Raw genomic sequence first — 23,618 nt, forward strand, 5'->3', positions numbered from 1 at the left:
TTTAAAAATAAAGTTTCGGCATTAAGTAATTCGATACATTTTAATCATTATTAATTTAAGAATTCTAAATAAACCTAAATTTTTGTTCGAACTGCTCGAAAATCATAGCGACAGCTGACCGCAAACTCCAGTGCGATGGATGTAAGCGACAAATACATATCACATGCACCTTTCTTCTAGGGATCGCGTCACCCGACAAAAAATTCGTGGACTGAGTATACTTTGTAACTCATGCAGCTCCAATATTTCTAATATTTCAGAAATAAAAGATCTTCTGCTAGATTTTAAAATGGAAATTCATACGAAAATTGATGATTTTGATAATAAAATAACTGAGTTAAACAATAAGCTCAGCCAGATTGATTTATTTAAGTCTACCGAATTCACGGATAATATTGCTAACGAAGCTGTAGATCGCATAACACGTGCTAAAAATATTCTAATTAGAGGCGTAACATAATCTTCCTCTGGGGATGCACAACACAGAAAAGATGACTACGCGAATAAGGTTAAGCTTGTTTTGGATACTGTTGGCTGCCAGGAAAAGCAAATCACCTTCTACAGAGTCGGCAAAACAAACCTACGATTTCACCGAATGATAAAGGTAGTAATGAGTTCGGAATACCACGTTAAAGATATTCTGAGAAATAAAGCCAAACTTCTGGAGAAAAAAGCCACGGAAAAATTCTCAATAATTGACGACAAGATTCCCATCCAACAAGTACGTTTAAAAGAACTCCGAAGTGAGCTAGAAACTCGCAAAAATAACGGTGAACATGATTTAACTATTAAATACATCAATGGCACTCCCAGAATCACGAAATTTCCTTTATAATTTTTCTACCAACAAATTTAATGACCGGCTATTTCTATATACTAATTTAGATTCACTTTCCGCGAAAGTGAGTCTAAATGTAGCAGTCAAAGGTATAAAATGCTGTATATGTCTTTTTGAGGTAACACTTTTGTATTGACCTTTCTATGGATGTTTGGTTTTTTCATATTATTCTTTTTAGATGAAATGATGATGCTTTCTAATTAGGGAGCGAAACGTCTTTGAATAAATAGATGAAGTAGCCACCTTCTTTGTCTTTTTTCTCCACCTTTTGACCGATAAACCCACCATTCTTCGAGTGATCCTTGATTTATATTGGATTAACGGCCGTACTCCTTTTCTTGATGCATTATATATATAATATATATATATATATATATTATTTATATATATATTATATATATATATATATATATATATATATATATATATATATATATATATATTATATATATATTGTTAAGATGTGTTTTTTGTTTGAATGATGAGCAATGAGTATTTTTAATAATATAATATATAGGGTTTTTATCGCGGTTCTCAAAGAATTAGCTTGTAAGTACTTTTTTAAATTATCTTTATTATAACTATTATGAAACACACATATATATATATCTAACCTAGCCAATGTAAATTTAAAATAAACTATCTTTAAATTGATGTTCTTATAAAACTAATTAAATTCTATAGACAATGTTAAACAAACTATCTTCAAAATTGAAATTGTTATAACACTAACTAAATTATATTAACAAAATTTTGTACCTTTCTTTCACTGAATGCCTAAATGAACTGTTTTCCACTATATATATTCTAATCACCACTGAATGTCTTCGTACTTCGGTTATCCTTGTTTTTGTGAAATTTCTTTTTCCAATTATCAGCTTCTACCAATTTAAGATATATTTTTCTTCACCAGCATTTATATACCACCAAGCAAACCAGCAAACAGCATTTATATTTATTCTTCTTTTCAATATACCAATATCCAATTATTATAAGTTGATTTATACTAATCTCCAACCATAACATAATTTAATTTCTTCCAATATACCTTTTTTAATTATATTAAACAATTGGACTATTTGTACTTGATTCACTGACTCCAACTAACTTTCATATTTCTTACTAAACTTTTCTGACTGACTTCTTGAAAATTCTGAACAATTTACTACACTAACTAAATGTGTCTACTAACTTTTATAATGAACTGGCCTGACTATTGACTAAAACTGCCATCTTGAATCCAAATCACGGGTATTTATATCTTTTTGGATATTCCAGAATCATCTGGTAAGAGATCATGTTCCATCCCGTTCTATTTCTTCGATATGGATGTTCTCGAAAAAAATATCTGTTCCATCCACCGACATAATCATTATTTCAGAATGTTCGACCGTAAACAATGGACTCTGGAGAATTCGTTAATGTTCCATTGATAATTTTGTTGACATTTAGGCTTTTCAGATCAGAATAAACATTTATATCATTAAATATATATAAATTAAACATTTTAAACTAACATTATTATTATAACCCCACTTATATTCGTATTATGATTAATTTCTATCTGTCAATTTACTGTATAGTTGGTTGCCTATGCACATGGCTCACTTAAATATATTTACAACATTAAAATACAACTTTTTACACTTATTATATGCTAATTTATTAAAAATGCCCTCACATAAATATATTTTTATTAAATTCTCTAGTATATAACTTCTTAAAATAATCAAATACTTTTTTATATCTAATATTATGTAGTATATAACTTATAAATTATTTTCTATAAACCCCAATTGTCACAATATATATATATATATATATATATATATATATATATATATATATATATATATATTTATATATATATATATATATATATATATATATATAATATATATATATATATATATATATATATTTATATATATATATATATATATATATATATATATATATATATATATATATATGGGTCTGTAACCCCTTCGATTAACTGCCTATAAACAGTACGTCACTGTTATCAAAGAATTCTGTATGAAAAAAGCGGTTGATGCAAGAAAGAGGAATTAGATACGTTTAGAGTCAATCTGCTATTATGTTTCTCGCATTGATAGACAGGGTTTTCTGATATTTCTTATAGCAACTTTTGCTGCTTATTCGTTTAGCAAGCTACTCTTTGATGAGCTGTAAAAGGGTCATTATATAAGTGACTATTAATAAAACCTGCAAGATGTCAAGATTATTGATGTTTTATGATTGATATAAATATTTTTTAATCAGCAGAATCTTAATCCCGGTATATAACAATATTTTTTTTTAAAAACATATTAAAGAAACTAAATAATATTCGCAATCCTACAATTACATATATAAAATTATATACGTATCTTTACTGGTAACTAAACAATTAGGAAAGAATTACAGGAACAAGATGAACATTATTAATATTCCTAAATAATTCGTAAAAGTGACCATTATCAGCAATTTTTTTAGTTATAAAATTTTCATATCTTGTTGTGTTTGTTTCTTACATTTTAGCTTCCATCTTCCTCTTGTTCTATATCCTACTCGCGTTTATTCGCATTAACCTTTCTCTTCTTTTTTCTCTTTTCCTCCTCCATTTGTGTTCGTGTGTTTTGGTTTTGTGAGGTGCTCATTTATTTTTTGCACGATGTTTTGCTGATTTAATGTTGTAAGTGTTCGGTCGAGATATCTTGATTTTTTTATACCAAAGTTTCCACCTTGTGGTTTTGTTAGTCCATCTAGTATTGTCTACCTTTTCTATATACCCAGCCTATTTTCCGGTTTAATATATGAGTAGAACTTTACACAAAGAGTTTTATTTGCATTTGCCGTTAAAGAGTCCTTTACACCAGGCTGTAAATTTCTCTGCTAGTGGGTTTATTCGTGTAAAGAGCAAAGCTTGGATTTATAAATGGAGATTATACGCAAACTTTTTTCAAAAATTTATAAAATAATTCATTAACGGAAACAAATTTATTATTTCTTCTGCAATTGTATTTATCCCATGACTCACGCAAGTGCAATGAATTAAGTTAGGATGAAATTTTTTTTTATTAACAGCAGCTTTTAACTTATATGCCCCACTATCTGAAAGTATTAAAACTATTTTATTCACTGGTATAAGGTTGGGTAATAAAAGGTTTGTTTAACTATCTTATATAAACATCATCATCAACTAGCCTATATTTATCCACTGCTGAACCTAGGCCTTCCGTAAAATTTTTCACAGATTTCTATCTTGAGCTTCTTGCATCCAATTTGTGGTGATTCGCTATATATCATTAGTCCATTTAGTAAGTATATAAATATACTTACAGGCAAATTGTTTGTTTTTCCAATTCTTTAACCGCAACTATAGAAGGTTTTCTTTCAAAGTTTTCGTTCAAAACTAAAATCATTAAATTAGCTGTATACCTGCCGCATACATGTCTGTAGTTTTATTTACGATAATATACAAGAACTTGCCATCTAACTCCGGTCTTTTGAAATACATTCCATATTATTTTAATGCCCATTTTCACTAATACTTCGTGACTACGATCAAGCAGAATTTGGAGAATCTTAGTATTTTCTGACAGAATAACTGTATTTTCTGCATATCAAACCAATAATGACATACGCGGCAGAAACAAGACATGACACAGAGAAGACAAAAAAGATGTTAGAAACAGTAGGGATGAAAACACAATTTATGGTAAGACACTATGGAACAGAGCTAGAAGTACAGATATACGACGTAGATGCAAGGTGGAGAACATCAAGAACTGGGTAAGAAATAGAAGAGTAGAATAGAACGCTCCTATAAGCCGGATGACAACAAATAGAGTAGTAAAGACGGCAAGAGACGGTTCCTCAATAGGAAGACGATCAGTAGGAAGACTACAAAAACGATGGAACGACAACTTACTGAAGGCACATTGAAAAACAGATAGAGTCATGTCTATATAAAAAGAAGACGAAGACACTGGCTTTATAAATTTTTGACTTCATCTCAGTGTTAATGTGTCTGTCTCGCCATATAATGTTATTAAGTCATCCTGCCAGTATATTTGCTTTTTGTACTTGATCTCTCACTCCTTTGTCCACGTCTCCATAGCTAGCTAGTGTAATTCCCAGGTATTTTATTTCCATTACTTTCTCTCAAAACGGTAAAAATCTAATTTTTTTTCAGTCTATTTGTTATTATTCTTGTAAATAACTTGTAGAGGTCGTTTAATATGCTTATCGATCGGTAGTTCTCGAGGTTTGTTGGATCACCCGATCGCCCGTTTTGAGTAATAAAATGGTAAGTGCACTGTGCCAACTTGTAACTGTTTCACTTTGGTACAGACATAAATTGAATAATAGTTTTATATATTCTCTAAAAGTCTGCCTCCTTTAATCTTTACGGCTTCTATAACAATATTATTTTCTCTTGTGTTGATACACATATCAGGCATTCCCTCCGATCCTTGGTTGACTATTTTTTTTTAATTTTCTCATAGTTGCTCATCATGGTTTTGTTGACTTCTGTTTAATCTGTATATAAATCTTTTACTACCCTTAGTAGTTCAGCTCTGTTGGTGATGATATTTCCACCTTTATTCTTTAATTTCATTATTTCTTCTTTGCCATCTGTCAACTTTCTCCTTAGAACTTTGAGACTTTTATCTTTAATCTTTAATGGTTTGTTGAATTTGTTCACGTTCATGCTTTCGGTTGGAAATTCTAACAGATTTTTGTATTATTTTAGTAATCTTCCCAAAAATAACGATGTTCTTTGCATTTTGCATTTTTTACTTTATTTGGAATTTTTCTCTTGTCTTTCTCTAGTGCATGTGTTTGGGGATGTCTTCTTTCGTTATATGATTTCTTTTGGTAGTGTATCTTCTGACTTTCTTTATAGCTTCTATTATGTGGCCATTCAGAGTGTTGATATTTATTTATGCCATAGGCATCCAAGATCTGAAAATAATTAGAAATCTTTACTGGAATCAGACAGCAAATCTCAGAGTTGAAGGTGAACTATGTGAAAGGAGGACTATGTGAAAATTATACGTAGAGTGAGGCAAGGCTATATTTTGTCTCCTCTAATCTTCAATCTGTACTCTGAAAGAATATTTAACGAAGCTGTGCACGAAACTGAAAAAGGTATTCTACTAAATGGTTACCAGCTAAACAACATCAGATATGCAGATGACACCATAGTATTTGCGGACAACTTAGAAGATCTACAAGTTCTTATGAACAAAATCACGTATTACAGTCAACAATATGGACTCAATATAAACGTTAAGAAGACAAAGCTTATGATAAATAGCAAGAAAATGATAACAGAAAAGTTAGATCCAACTTCAATCGGATGGGGCCTTCTTCAAGAGTCACAACCTCTCTCTTGATACAAAAGTAAGAATGCTGCGATGCTACGTCTTCTCTGTCTTTTTTATGGTGTTTAATCGTGGACCTTGAACGAAGATATGTTCAGAAAACTGGAAGCATTTGAGTTGTGGCTATATCGGAGAATACTTAAGATCCCGTGGACTAAGCGAGACACAAATGAGGAGGTCCTCAGAAGAATAAAAAGGAACCGAGAGGTACTGACCACCATCAAATCTGTAAAGTTACAATTCTTCGGACATATTATGCGAAATTAATCCAGATATACTTTAAGTATATGCTCCTACAGCAGAAAAACCAGAAAGAGAAGTACGAGAATTCTACCAAGAGATCAAACAGCTAATGAAGATCACAAAGAAAAATGCTGTAAACATTATTATGAGAGATTTTAATGCCAAAGTAGGTGCAGGGCGGACCGAAGACGTAGTAGGAAACTTTGGTTTGGGCCAAAGAAATGATAGAGGAGAATTACTGGTCCAATTTTGCCAAGGAGAAAATCTAATGATCGCAAACACCTGGTTTAAACAACCAAAAAGAAGATTATATGCATGGAAAGCACCTGACGATAATTTAAACCGCAAAATAAGAAACCAGATTGATTATATAATAATTGACAAACGTTATAGAAATGGAATCAGGGGAGTTCAAACATTTCCCTGGGCTAACATCGGTTTTGACAACAATCCTGCTGTTGGTAAAATTTCAATTAAACTAAATAAAATTAAATACGGAGAAAAAATAAAACCTAGCCTAAAAAAACTTAAAGATCCAATAGTACAGGCAGAAATAGAGAAAACACTCAATGATACACTCAAAGAAAACTTCAATGAAGCACCCGCAGAAGCAGAAGAAACAATAGCAAGTATTTGGCACACCTTCAAAACAACAATCACAACTATACAAAGAGAACAACTATAAGACAACATCAGAAAAACCAAGAATACATGGATGACAGAAGAAGTCCTAGAACTGATGAACATAAGGAGATCTTACAAAAACCGCAATGAATAAAAGTATAAAGAAACCCAGAAAATCATCTGAAACAAAATCAGGAAAGCCAAAGAAGAATGGATGAGTGGCAACTATGAGAAACTCGGAGATTTACTAAAAAAGCATGACTACTTTAGTGCATACAAAAAGATTAAGGAAGTCACAAATATGAAGAAAAAAATCACTACAACAACTTTAATAGATGATAACAACCAAATAGTATCTAGTCCAGAAAATGAAGAAGATATCTGGAAAAAAATACATCAAAGCTCTGTTTGATGACGAGAGAAAAGAACCACAAATGAATATAGTACAAGAAACAATACTTGATATATTAACATCGGTCAAAAAGTTACAAAAACAATCAATACGACAAAGCCACGAAAAGCCTCAGGTCCAGATGGAATATACGTAGAGATGATAAAGCTTATCAATGAAGAAATTCTTCACACATTAACACTATTATTTAACATAATATATACCACTGGAATCTTCCCAGAAGACTGGCTTAGATCGACAATTATAACTATACCCAAGAAAAATAAAGCAAATAGATGCTCACAGTTCAGATTAATTAGCCTCATGAGCCATTTTCTGAAAAGTTTACTCAAAATTGTACTTCAACGAATATACAGAGAATGCGAAAGAAACCTGGGCGACAATCAATTTGGATTTCATATGGGGCTTGGTACAAGGAAGGCATTATTTAGCCTCCAGATATTACTACAAAAAGGAATTACAAGTAGGAGGCGTATAGAAGCCTTTGAGATGTGGGTTTTTCGAAGGATGCTAAAGATCTCTTAGGCAGAGCACGTGACCAACAACGAGGTGCTAAGAAGAATGGGTACTGAGAGAGAACTCCTAAATATTGTAAAAAACAGAAAAACGAGTTATCTACGACATATTTACAGAGGAGAAAAAAAACTTCCTACGACTTATAATGGAAGTCCTCATATCAAACCAATAATGACATACGCGGCAGAAACAAGACCTGACACAGAGATAACAAAAAAGATGTTAGAAACAGTAATGATGAAAACACTTAGAAAAATTGATGATAAGACACTATGGGACAGAGCTAGAACTACAGATATACGACGTAGATGCAAGGTGGAAGGGAAAGTGGAAGGAAGAAGAGGTCCAGGAAGAAGAAAATGCTCCTGGTTTAAGAATGTAAGAGACTGGACAGGCATGAACACACATTCGATACTAAGAACAGCTCAAGATAGAGAGCAATTTTCTGTAGTTATAGCCAACCTTCAGTAATGGAGAAGGCACCTTAAGAAGAAGATTCTTCAAGTCATCCTGAAGGAAAAATATTTGGAAAACGAGGTCCAGGAAGAAGAAGAATATCTTGGTTAAAGAACCTCAGAATCTGGTTCAATACAACATCTGTGCAGCTTTTCCGCGCTGCTGCAGATACGATAAAGATTGCCCTGATGATCGCCAACATTCGTAACGGATAGGCACATCAAGACGAAGAAGAAGGCATAAAATAACTTTTTGACGCCATCAAACAAAAAATATAGAATATTTGAAATCTGATCACTAACATAGTCCATTTTTGATTTTTTGAGATATAAAAGTCTTTTTCCACGGTATCCAATTAAACAAATAAATAGTAACTCTGCTTCAATAATTGATGTCTTAACGTAAAATAAAACGTTAACGGAATATTTAAAAAAGAAAAGAAAATAGCATTTGGAATCTATGAAAGAGCGTTGGCTAAATTTATTGTAGAATATAAAAATTAAATTACTAGAATATTTAAAACATTCAAATTTTCCAACTACCAGCCTGTCAACAATAAGTTAAAGTTCCTAAATTATCATATTTCTTTCTCTTAAAAATATTCTACCTCTGGTTTCTGGGAATGTTCAATAAGTTTAACAGACCTCTGAGAATTTCTTGTAATAAACATAAAGGATAGTTTATAGCGCATAATCTCTGGTATTATTGTAATAACTGTAGTTTAGTAGACATCTGCTTTATTGGCCCAATATCGAGGGCCTGTTATTAATTTTTAGTGTACACAGACATCATAAAAGAGAACTAGTATACGAATTGATTAAGACATTTTACTTAGTGTGAATTATAACGTTGGTCTCGAACTTTGGTCAATAAATTTTAAGTTAATTGGAAAACAATGTAAAAATAAAAGAAATATTTTATGCTAGTTTATTGTGAACTAAGGGAAAATTATTTTTTAAGACAAAATTTAGCAGACAGCTAAGCAAAACTGAACAGACTATAATAGACTATATAGACTTATACACAAAGGTTTATAAAAACAATCAAACTCTAAGAGAAGGAACTAGAAATAGTAGAGACACCTGATTATCTACGGATCATAATTTCTAATGGAAAATAAACTTAGTCATAGTGAAAAGACGAAGGAACGCTGTTCAAATATACTAGGCATTAAATAATACAATATTTAGGAAAAGAAAAATTAATATAAGAGTTAAACTTAGAGATTTGGACAAAATTTAAACAAAAAAGAAGAAAGACGATTGAAAAAAGTTGGAGCAGTAAGTAGAGACCTGAAAATTTTAAAGAAACGTATAGGAAATGGAAAGAACAATATATATATATATATATATATATATATATATATATATATATATATATATATATATATATATATATATATATATATTATATATATATATATTTTGATATGATTGGTGTTTATAGAAAATAATTTATAAGTTACACTACTAGATAATACTAGATATAAAAAGTATTTGGTTATTTTATAAGTTATATACTAGAGAATTTTATAAAAATTATTTATGTGAGGGCATTTTTAAGAAATTAGCGTATAATAATTGTAAAAAGTTGTATTTTAATGTTGTAAATATATTTAAGTGAGCCATGTGATTAGGCAACCAGATATACATACTCTCAAAGTGACAGTTTAAGTAATGATTACGAATATAAAGTGGGGTTATAATAATAGGTTGTTTAAAATATGTATTTTATTAAAGTAGAATGTTAAGTTACTGATTTAAGTGTATATTCTGATCTGAAAAGCCTAAATGTCAACAAAATTATCAATAGAAAATTAAAAAATTCTCCAGAATAGAGAATTTGACCTTTGTTTACGGTGGAACATTCTCGAAATAATGGTTATGTCTGTGGACTTTTTTCGAGAACATCCATATAGAAGAAATAGAACAAATCGAACATGATTTCTTACCAGATGGTTCTGGAACATAAAAAAAGGATATAAATACCCGGTGATTTGGATTCAGAATGTCCATTCAGTTAGTCAATCAGTTATGAGTTACAGTTACTATGATGGCCAGTTTTAGTATGAAAATTAGTTGGAGGCAGTCAATCAGTTACAATTGTTCAATATAGTGAGTTAAATCAAGATTAAGAAACAGTATAAAGAAAATATTATTGAAGATTAAAAATTATGTTATGTATAAATGATGATAATGGAAGAAGTATTAATTGAATATTAAAATTAAATAATATTTTTGGTGATTGGATATTGATATATTGAAAAGAAGAATAAAAATAAATGCTGTTTGCTGGTTTGCTTGGTGGTTTATAAATGCTGTGAAAAAAAATATCTTAAATTGGTGGAAGCTGATAATTGGAAAAAGTAATTTCACCAAAACAAGGATAACCGAAGCTGAGAAGAAGACATTTGAGTGGTGATTATAATCTATATAGTGGAAAACAGTTCATTTAGGCATTCAGTGACAGAAAGGTACAAAATTTTGTTAATATAATTTAGTTAGTGTCATAACAATTTCAATTTTGAATATAGTTTGTTTAAATTTTACATTGTCTATAGAATTTAATTAGTTTCATAAGAATTTCAATTTAAAAATAGTTTATTTTAAATTTACATTGGCTAGGTTAGATATATATGTGTTTCATAATAGATATAATAAAGATAATTTAAAAAAGTACTTACAAACTAATTCTTTGAGAACCGCGATAAAAACCCTATATTATTAAAAAATACTCATTGCTCATCATTCACAAACAATACATCATAACAATATATATATATATATATATATATATATATATATATATATATATATATATGATCCCGGCAGGAAATAGATCTACTTCAGGAATAGCATGCCTACACGAGCTCATGGATTTCCCCAGTCTCCCATTCCCGGCGAAACTATGTCCAAACCGAATCTGTGGTCGCTTCCTATTGAAAAATTGTTAAGTATTTCGATGTCTTTGATTATTTCTTTTCTGTTTGTTAGGATAACAGAAAAGAAATAATCAAAGACATCGAAATACTTAACAATTTTTCAATAGGAAGCGACCACAGATTAATCCGAGCTAAGATAATATTAAACGTCAAATTGGAAAGAACAGAGTTGATCCTAAAATCAAGAAAAAAGGAATGGATTCCTACAGAAAACAACGACCTGTATGAAGATACACTAACCAGACATATGCAAAACTTGCAAGATGAAATAGAAGATGTAGATCAAGCAAATTATGGCATAATGAAGGCTCTAAAAGATACGGAAAGGAAGTGCTGCCCGACCGTTCTGACCCATAAAGAAAAACCAATTAACTAATAGGTAAAAGAAGACAGCTGACTGAAAAATACGGCTTCAACTACATACCAATGAAGAATGAAGATGAAGATAAAATGATCATCTACAAGTTATAAAAACGCTAATAGAAAAGTTTACAGAGTATAACAAGCCTATTTTTCTTATATTCGTAGATTATGAAAAGGCGATTAAAAGTATTTACGAAACTGGTACAGCTTGTGTCCGCCTTCATGAAGATACCAAGAAGTTTCGAATTAGAAACTTCTTGGTATCTTCATTCATCTTAGTATCTTGGAATTAGAAAGAGTGATACTATCTCCCCTAAATTGTTTACAGCTGTTCTTGAATATATGTTCAAGCAAATGAAACCAGAGGATAACATGGGAATTAATATAAATGGGGAAGATCTGAACCACCTAAAATTTGCCGATGATATCGTTTTAATAATTGATAGAGTTGATAAAGCTACAAAAATGCTGCACACGCTCTATAAAGTGTCAAAAACAATTGTTCTTAAAATTAACACCTCAAAGACAAAATTTATTACCAACCTTGTAGTCAGCGGTAAAATTCTGATTGAGAGCCATAGCATCGACCAAGTAATAGCTTACAAATATCTAAGGCATGAGATTCGCTTAGGCCGAGATAATCAAACAACTGAAATACAAAGAAGGATAGGTCTCATATGGTTTTTAACCAGTACGTTTTACCGGTTCTTACAAATGGTGCAGAAACACTGACTCTGACAAAAAGAACAATAGATAAAATAAGAGTTACACAACGCGCTATGGAAAGATCAATATTAGGTATTACCATCAGAGATAAAGTACCAAACCTAGAAATAAGAAGAAGAACTGGAGTCACAGATGAATGAAAAAATAGCCTTGGCTAAATGGGCTTGGGCCGGACATGTTACCAAATTAACGGATTATAGATGGACCAGAAAGATTCTGGAATGGCGACCAAGGCAAGAGGCATATCGAAGCAGAGAACGACCACCGACTAGATATACGGATGATATCAAGCGCATCACCACAAACTGGATGCAAGAAGCTCAAGATAGAAATAGGTGGAACATTTTACGGGAGGCCTACGTTCAGCAGTGGACAAATATAGGCTAATTGATGAAGACATGTAGTGAAGGAAAATCGATATAGGATATTACAACTGACCATTAAAGGCAAAATAGAAGGCCGTAGAGGTGTATGAAGGAAATAGGTTTCTTGGTTAAAAAACATTCGTCAATGGATGGAGATATCGAAAGCAGGACAATTATTCAATGTAGCAGAAGATTGATAAGCCGTCGCAATGGTGTTGGCCAACGTCGGATAACTCTGATATGGCTCGTAAAGAAGAAAAAGGATTGGGTGCTGCGCGTGAAAACTTGCATGCTACGATTTGTTTGGTAGGGCTCAAGGCTCCACCAAGGAACAACCACCGTTGTTCGGTGACTAAACACCCGCGACTAAACGGAAGTGGATGCATGTCTATGCTTGTCTGTATGATTCATTGTCATAGAGGGCGACTATCGCATCCCGGTAAAAATAAGACAGGTTGCGTTTTCTTAATCGCTGTGATTATTTAGTCACAAATATGGTGACTTGTATTTAAAACAATATTTTCAATATTTGCGGCTAAACAATCGCGCGACTACAAATCGCACGTGGAGGGCTAGCCTTAGTGTGTCTTAAAACCAATCCAACCGTTTTGGACATGTTCCAATTTAAAAACCTACGTTTTGTTGCTGTGAAGATTCTTTAATAAAAAAAGATCGTTTTGAGGTGACTACTACCTCATATTTTATGAACTAACAGATCCAGAAAAATAAAACTAACCTTTATCTATAAAAAAACACTGTATAAAATTTATCATAGTTGTTTAAATTATTATTAAACCATTGAGAAAACTTTGCTCTTCTTTAATAATCTTGAAGTAGCTCATAAAAATATTGTAATTTGTAAGCTTGAAGATTAATATTAAGTGTTTCAATTTTCTTTGTTGTATATCTAGACAAACGATCACTTCCAGGTTTTCGACTAACGTTACTGGTGTTTCCGAGTAATGGCACAGAATTTGTCAAAAAATTGTAAACAGTGTGAAAAACGTTTGATGTGAAGTAAGTAAAACGGATTGATATTCAAATCCACTAGGAAACTAAGTTCTTGTAGCTGGCTGTATACCATGTATCACAAAAAATTTTATTTCAAATCTTTAGTACAAGGTATATTTTTTGTATTAATATTCCTATTTTGGGGACCTATATACAAATATATTCCTTATCAATGTAAAATATTAAATGCAAGACTTTTATATTATTAACTGGCATTCCAGCCTTTAGTTGGTATTGTTAACCTTTTCAAATATTATTCTTTGTCACCTTCTTTAATCTGTTTGTTGGTGCACCTGGTCTTTTTTGAATAACTTTATACAAAATTTTGTAAAATACTACGAATCCAACCTCTCAAATTTCTAAATAGACGGATACGAGGGAGAATAAAAATATTACGGAATAAGATGTAATTCAGCACAACTTGATTATTAAACTTTATATTTACATAATATTATATTGACTATGCATAAATATACTAACGTTAAAAAGTATTATAATAATATGCTAGATAAATGTTTTATCTAGATGTGTTGAAATCCAGATTGATAAAATAGGCAAAATAATTGTTGAATTCAACAATAATTACAAAAGGGATGGTCAACTGATAATAAATATGACTCTTTTATGTACTTACATCTTTATTGAGGAATACATATATTTAACACTTATTTAATATTTATCGTTAATAAATTAAACAGTACTTGACGTTGCAGTTGACGTTGTAACGAAATCCACATCTCGACACTCTAAACTCTTTTCAACTCTAAATTTTAAGCTCAACTTTCCAAATTTCATTGTTTACCCTTTTTATAAGCGTCCTTGCCTATGACGATATTGGTTAGATGGTTAGGTTTGTTGTGCATGTGTAAGCAAGGCCACGCTTGGACTATTTGCATTTATGCAAACTCGGTTATTTTGTGAAACTTCAAACGGTTTCAAACGTAAAACACGATTCTAATTGAAAACAATTCGAATTAACAGTTTAAAAATATGAATCTAAGTCATTTTAGTGCACAAAATTTCAGTTCACAGCAGTGATAGCTGTGGAACTTTTTCTCGCTACTTCATGTATATAGTTAGAATACCTATGCTAGACAGATGATTGTCGACATTAGAAAACGAATTGGTAGTCACAGAAGAGGATAGAAATTTTTTTTAAATAATAGTACCCGAATAAATGTTATAAATGACGTTATGCTTAAAATTTGTTCTCTAGGTACGTATTTAAACAGAAAATAACTGCTCAATATTGAAATCTTTAGGCATGTAAGAACCAAAGCAAAAAAATTAGAAGCTATTCAATTGGGAAACGGTAAACATTCTTCTCTTCTTAATATGCCTATCTTCTAGAGATGTTGGCAACCACATTGACCATCTTATTCTATTCACAGCAGCTCGAAATAGATCAGTTGACGTTAGACCAGTCCACTTCCTAAGATTGGCCAGCCAGGATATACGTCTACGTCCAGGGCCTCTCTTACCCTCAATCTTGCGTTGTAGAATTAACTGTAGAAGTCGGTATTTATTATCATGCATGATGTGATAATTTATTTGTCTTTTCTTAGCCTCTGAATAATAGTTATGTTAACTTGTGTGGTGTATATATGAGACCCTCAACATACGTCGGTAGCATCACATTTCAAATGCCTCTAATCGTTTAATGGCATCTTCTGTAAGGCTCCAGCTTTCTACTCCATAGAGAAGGACACTAAAGATGTAACATCTAAGAATTATTATGCGTATATTGATACTTAAAGATGAGTTGCAGAGAATCTTTCTATATATATATATATATATATATATATATATATATATATATACCGGTATATAGGCGCCATGCCCTTCCGGTAGGGATTTATGGAGGAGTATCACCAAGCCGCAAGCCCTTATCTCTTGCCGCACTGCTCCACCATAGGCCAAAAAGACACCATCTGTATAGACATAAGACATAAGACATAAGAATATAAGATAAGACATAACTATATAGGACATAAGAATGAGAATCGGCAGCCTGACCTCTTGGTTCTCTAACCGACAGGAGAGCAGACCAAATAGATTATTTTTTCCACTCTTTCTAACGGTGTAACGGCCTATTCTAATTTCTGCGTTTATATTGGTATTCCTACTAATGATCATTATTTTTGTCTTCTTGCAATTTGGTTTTACACCGTATTTGTTACATGTTTTTACAACGTTAAACATCATCTTTTGGAGCACCTGCGCACTATCTACCAGCAACACTGTATCGTCTGCACATCTAATATTGTTTATAAGTTGACCATTTACAGCAATCCCATCTTCTGATTCGTCCAAGGCCTTTCTAAAGATGTTTTTGGAGTATATGTTAAATAATGCCGGTGACAATATGCAACCCTGTCTAACTCCTTTTTCGACTGTGAAAATCTCGGACAGTTCATTTTCTAATCGCACTGTTGCTTTTTGTTGGAGATATAAGTTTGAGATCAGTCTTATATCTTTGCCATCGAGTCCTGATGGTTTTAGGATATCGATTAGGTAAGGTAAAGTTAAACATTAAATTATAACTATTACTGATGAGCAGACTCAGGTTGCAAACCTAGGACGAAACTAAACATCCCAAACAGTATCACTGTAGTCAGACCTATGATTAGGTATAAAGTACTAGTATGGCTAAATAAGCTTCAACAAACATGCTCAATCATAATAGTAGCGATGTTAACTACCCGAATCGTTTCCATGGAGGTCATACTTGAATTCTCTTTATTAAATATATGTATGAAGAAGAAGGCAAAGGTCTGAGTATACAACAGGTGGATAAATTGGCAGAAAGCAGGGCTAAATGAACGAAAGAGACCAATCGGAGTCGAATAAAGTCGGAAACGAATCTCATAATCACAAATTAATGCTTATACAGATGGCTCTAAACCCAATAAAGAAGTTGGAGTTGCAGTATACGGTGGAAAACCAAGACAAACCAAGACCAACAAGTATTTCTAGACAAAGGCTAGATGATAACTCCACCATATTTTATACAGAAAGTGTTTCCCTCGTTAAGATAGGCACAATGTCCTTACTCTATGAATTTACTCTATATTCTCAATTTGTTTAATTTTTTCAAGTTACGTTATTAAAAGACTCAATTTTAGCCCTCCACTATCTTCCCTAACCCGAAAAACGTCATGTTTTTTTTTAGTTTAGTTTTTCGGTTAGCTGCAAACAATTTAAAAATTTTTAAATCTTCACACATATACCTAAATTGAAGCTTTTAAAAAACTGATCTATTTTTGATAGTGTACCTACATAACCTAAAATTGCATTTTATTTCGAAAAATGCATATAACTTTTTTTGGCGATGGCTGCAGGTCTATTTTTTTTATTTTGTGTATTTTATCCAATAATATATTTCTAATTTTTTCCAAATTTTTCTAAGCCACCTTCAAAAACTCAAAAAATGGTTTTTTAGTGATTTTTATGGATTTTCTCGATTTTATAAACATTAAAATAGATCAAATCAAGAATTTTTTAATGGTCATGTATAATTTTTGAAGTAACTAAGTCCTTTAGGGCATTCAAAAATTGGCGAAACACCTTTAAACCCCCAAAAACATGTTTTTTTTTTATTTTTAAGGATTTTTGCGAAGTAATGATACTTTTTTGAGATCGATGCAACCTAAATCAATGTATCTTCAATTCATATTCAAAAAGTAAATGAAAACAAAAATTTTTAGGCGTCAAAGAAGCAAACAAAACCATCGTTTATGCGACAATCCAGGTTTTCAAGTTTTTACTGAATTTACCCAACTTTTTTTAAGTTTTTACATCATGAGAAGGGATTTTACAATCTATTTAAATTATCAAAAAACTTGAAAACCGAGTTTTTCTCATATTTCAAGAAATTTCTAGCTTCTTTGAATATGGGGAATACATACATATTGTAATTTTATAGAAAGTTAAAAAAGTTGAGCAAATTCAGTAAATACTCACGAATATCTTTTATATATTTTTTGAATTGAATTAAAGAAGTAGGTATTGGATCAGGTTTTTCGATTTCAAGTAAAATTATTAACCCTACAAAAACATATAAAAAGCCTTTAAAAACATGTTTTTTGAGGTTTAAATTAATTTCGCCAAATTTCTGAATGTAATAAAGGCCTCATTTACTTCAAATAATACAAAACCAAAAAACCCCTGATTTGATCTATTTTAAAATCTATACAATGGGGAAAATCTATTAGCACAATAGTAAAACAATATAAATTAGCAGCCTACCATAGCATGTTTCATAGATTAATACAAATTCCCATGTCAAAAGACAACTTTGAGTGAATTAAATATCATTAAGCAAATAGCAGTAAACAATGGGTACAACGAACAAACAACAAATAAAATTTTAAATCAAAAATATCACAAGAAAGCCCTAAAATTAGTATTTCCACCACCAGAGAAAAAACCCAGTAACTTCTGTTCGATTACATCTACAGGTACGATATCAACGAAAATAGCGGGCGTAGGAAATTTCGACACTAAGCAGGTAGCGACTAAAATTTAATGGCAATTTTCGACACCAGCCCCAATTCCCGTTTTTATCTTACAGGTATATTCGACACCAAATAAATATAGCTGCGACATAAATAAAATACCATAATTAATTTATTTATTTATTTTAATAAAAGTAATGTGCATTTTATTTCTTTATAACTGTAATAATATCTAAATATAATACTAGTACCTAATTTTAGCCAAACACATAAAAAAGAAAGAAATAACACCAGCTTTCAAAACAACAATAACTTGGGCAAATATATTAAAAACAACAAGAGCCAAATAAAAAGCACTTACACAGTGGTGTATACAAACTTAAATGTGGCGACTGTCCTAAAACTAACATTGGTCAAAACTGTAGAATTTTTAACAAACGTATTACAGACCATACAAGTGCTTCCAATAATAAAAAAAACAAATTCTACTTACGCACTTCACGTTCTAGATCATAATCTTCTTCTTTAATGATGAATTTTAAATTCTTCACATTTAAAATAAATACCTTAAGCTATTTTTACTAGCGCATAAAGTGTAAATGTATAAGAAAAATAGATTACTTAAGAAAGGCACTCTGCCGAAACAACTGTAGTGATACAAAAAAATTAATAAATTTTGTGGAAGTTTTGAAAACAAAAGTTTTCTGTGTTTTATTGTTAGATTTATTTTTCTGTTTGGATTTAAAAATACATTTTCTCATGCTTAAACTGAAATTGTACATTGATTGCTATTTAGTTAACATGATTCCTAATCAATCATAAAAATATAGATGAACTGAAATAAACGACGTAACCACAATACCCTCAACAAAATCCTTGTGGTTAACAAAATTCCCTTTTTCTCTTTCAAATACATTTGTCCCTCCAATTACAAGCATCAGCATGCTTTTGACAATTTTATAATAGCATGTTATTCATCGATAAGAAAACTGTTCACAATAGCAAGGCCTTCTAAGTCCAGTTGTGTGCTTCGACAACAACTGCTCATTCTTATGAGGGTGGTTTATATAGAGGAAATCGGATTTTTCAAGCCCACTTCCACACACATAATGCCCTTTTGGTAGCGAATACAGCACACAATGTTGGATTTTCAAAGAGCTTTATTCCCAGAATAGAAAAGCTCTTGTTATTGATATTGTTATAATTTGTAATACTTTACTAATATTGTGCAAAGTTAGAGTTATTCACAAAACACAGGGGTGTAGCATAATCTAGTTTTAAAACCAATATATTTAATTTAACTTGTTTAAGACCGTAAATTCCGTAATGTTTTAAAATTAATAATGCAATTCTTTTTATAAAGCTACTAAATCAGTAGTTTAGATTATTGTTATAAATATTTAATTGTTGATGTTATAATTTATACTAATTCATGCCAATACATTTTGATGACAAAAATTTAAAAGGAATGCGATAATGCCGTACAGGATTTTAAGACTCAAACAAACCTAAAATTAAAACCATTTAATTAAACATGTAACATAATAACTTACTTTGAATATCATCCTGATTAAAGGTTTCTATAAATCTATTTAATAAATAAACGTTGAGCGATTTTTGCCATTTTTTACGATTCTCGTGAGATCCATAAAATTTTATCAATGAAATATGACTAAAAAACGCAAAATTTATACTTTTATATTACAAATGATCTCACATCACGGGAAATGCTTTCAAGAAGACAATTTTGGGTGCAATTTGTAGCAGAAAAATTCATGCTATAGGTTTTAAATATTAGTCTCTAAATCGAAATTTAATAGGGTCTGGTCAATAAAAGGAATAACTTCTATTAATCTCATGAGAATAATAAACAATAGACGCGTTTATAAATATTACTAATGTTTGTATTTTGAGAACGATTTCCGAAGTGGAAATTGAAACGTCAATAAACGTATTTTAACCTTTAATTGTGGCTTATTCCCATTTAAATAGTAATTAATTTAAAATGCCACAAGAAAATAGCTTCAGAACAATATTATTGTATTAGTTACAAACTAGCGGACCAACTCGACATCGAGTTTTTTAAATGAAATTTTTATTTTGCGAGAAAAATTAAGAGATCAATACAAACAATATAAGCAAGAATATACATAACATTCATCAATAATAATGCAAGTAAAAAAAAAGTGATTATGGAAGTCGACCTCAAAACCTCAAATATCATTTAGCAGTTAATTTTGCATGCTGATCACGAATCCGGTGTCAGATTTGCTCTATCTTGACGTTTTATGCGAGTTTCGGGTCACTTCCGGTGTCGGATCGCAACCGGAAGTACATATTTAGATTCGTCTCGACGAGACCTTTCGATCCATATATACATTGTGGGGTCTAAAACTTAAAGTAAATTTTAACTTCCGGTCATCTCAAAACCGGAAGTGAATTTTTGTACCAAAAGTATATCTTGACAATCTCATACGTAATACTAATAATATTCCGAAAAAATATTTTAATTATCTAATATGGTTTTTGAGTAAAGTGGTGGACAAGAAAAGGGCTTAGCGTTTTAGTATATAAGATTTCGATCCATATATACATTGTGGGGTCTAAAACTTAAAGTAAATTTTAACTTCCAGTCATCTCAAAACCGGAAGTGAATTTTTGTACCAAAAGTATATCTTGACAATCTCATACGTAATACTAATAATATTCCGAAAAAATATTTTAATTATCTAATATGGTTTTTGAGTAAAGTGGTGGACAAGAAAAGGGCTTAGCGTTTTAGTATATAAGACTCAGAAATATTAACCTTAGTATCTTCGGTTATTGTATTAGTTGTTGATGATGTACATTGTGAGTGAGAGAGAGAGAGAGAGAAACATTTTGTGGCTGATTAACTGCTAATAAGGGGGGTGTAGTTGACGTGGATTAGTCTGAGAAAGAATTTAGCTGAAAAACTCATGTGACCGGCCGTGTTGCAAACTGATTTCGATAATAATTTATTTGATTTTGTCTGTAAGCATAGGTGTCTTGAAAAGCAGGGGTTGAATAAGCAGGCACTGACGATGTATGAGTTGATAAGTTAAAGGCACAGTTTTCCGTAAGCCTCCCTAATTTTCCACAGAACAAAACGTCGGAAACGATTTTCTGTGCAAAAATTCGTTGTCATGTGTACACTTTTTCCAAACAGTTCATATGGAGATCATGATGTTTATGGACCTGCAAGAGCAATATTAGCTGCTTCTAAAAACTTTGCTTTTTTGAACTAAACTACTATTTTTGTTTGTGGACCTGCTCTTGTTGTACTACGCTGAGAACGGCAAATACTTAAAGGAGTTGACGACACTCTTAATGATTGTGATTGTTTATCCTAAAACAAAATTATTATATTATTATTTACCTACACTTATTATCCATTTTGCTTGCAGTTTCTAAACCTATTCTTATTATAATTTCTTTATAGTTTCCAATTTCAGTACAGTTTAAACACAAATGATTGGTTGGATATAACAGACGGATTTAAAACTTCACGCGATTTTAAACATTGCTTGGGAACCATGGATGGTAAGAATGTTGCTAACCACCTAATACCGCTTTTTTACAATTATACAGGTTTTTGTAGCATCGATGTTTGCCATTGTAAATTTTTATTATGAACTTATATATGAATCTACAGAAATAAATGGTAGAATTTCTGATGGTGTCCTGCAAGAGACCGACTTTTATGACAAACTCGAAAACCATGCCGAAATAATCTCACCAAATCACCAATTAAACTTCTGTACGTTTTTATCGAAGATGACGGCTTTAGTATCACAGAAAATATAACGAAATCCTATTCACCGACTGAATAAGAATGGTCGAAAATGTGTGGTGTATAACAATATGGAGAAATAAAAATATCGGGAAAGAAACGATAAGCAGAATTAACAAAACAGTCATCAGACCAATAATGACATACGCGACAGAAACAAGACCTGACACATAGAGGACAAAAAGGATTTTAGAAACAGCAGAGATGAAACCACTTAGAAAAATTGATGATAAGACACTATGCGACAGAGCTAGAAGTACAGATATACGACGTAGATGCAAGGTGGAGAACATCAAGAACTGGGTAAGAAAAAAAAAAAGAGTAGAATGGAACGATCCTATAAGCCGAATGACAACTAATAGAGTAGTAAAGACGGAAAGAGACGGTTCCCCAATAGGAAGACGATCAGTAGGAAGACCACGAAAACGATGGAACAACAACTTACGGGAGGCATATTGAAAAACAGACAGAGTCATGTCTATATAAAAAAAGAAGAAGAAAAAGGATTTAGACCGGACCTCTCTACTAATAACCAGATATTCACAATAAAACAGATAAAACAGATATGGGAAAAATTTTGGGAATTTGATCGTGAGTTTCATCAGATGTTTATAGATTTTAAACAGGCATTTGATAGAGTATGCAGGGTTAGACTGTGGACAACTATGTAAGAGCTTGGCTTTCCAAATAACTTATTAAATTTAATACGGATGTATATGAAAACGTTGCGATGTAAAGTACGAGTTGGACAAAAATAGTCGAAAACCTTAGCAACAATGGACTAAAACAGAGGGATGCACTTTTGATGTACCACAAGTATTTAACTTAGCTCGAAAACACCTAATCAGAAAAGTAAAAACCGTTTACAGTATTGCATCGAGTAGGACCAAACTTACTGTTAGCATTTGCAGATGATATCGATTTAATACGAAACACCTGATTAAGGATGAAAGAGACTTTCGTTAGATTTGAGAAGCGGGTAGCGAAGATGGAACTCCTAATGAATGAAAACAAACCTAGATATATGCATATGAACCACAATAATTGAAACACAGATAGAATCGAATAGAAGATCACCACCGAACACTTTTACTTTGAGCGCGTCAGGGAATTTAAGTATCTTGGGACAACAATAGCTGAAGACAATAAAGAATCACAAGAAATAAACACTAATATACAAGCCGACAAAAGTTTTCTTTATGACTTTCAGAACCTTATACAATCAAAACAAATCAAAAAGACATACAAAGATCTTCTTCTTCTTAGAGTGCCGTCTTCCTACGAAGGTTGGCAGTCATAATGGCTATTTTTATTTTTGAACTTATTGCTCTGAACAAACCAATCGATCTGCATTGATAAAAATCACTTAGATTCTTCAACCATGAGTTCTGTCTTCGGCCAACAGATCGTCTTCCTTAAATCTTTCCCTGTATTATGAGTCTCAAAATTTCATATTTTGGTC

Source organism: Diabrotica undecimpunctata, chromosome 5, assembly GCF_040954645.1.
Source record: "Diabrotica undecimpunctata isolate CICGRU chromosome 5, icDiaUnde3, whole genome shotgun sequence".
Lineage (NCBI taxonomy): Eukaryota > Metazoa > Arthropoda > Insecta > Coleoptera > Chrysomelidae > Diabrotica > Diabrotica undecimpunctata.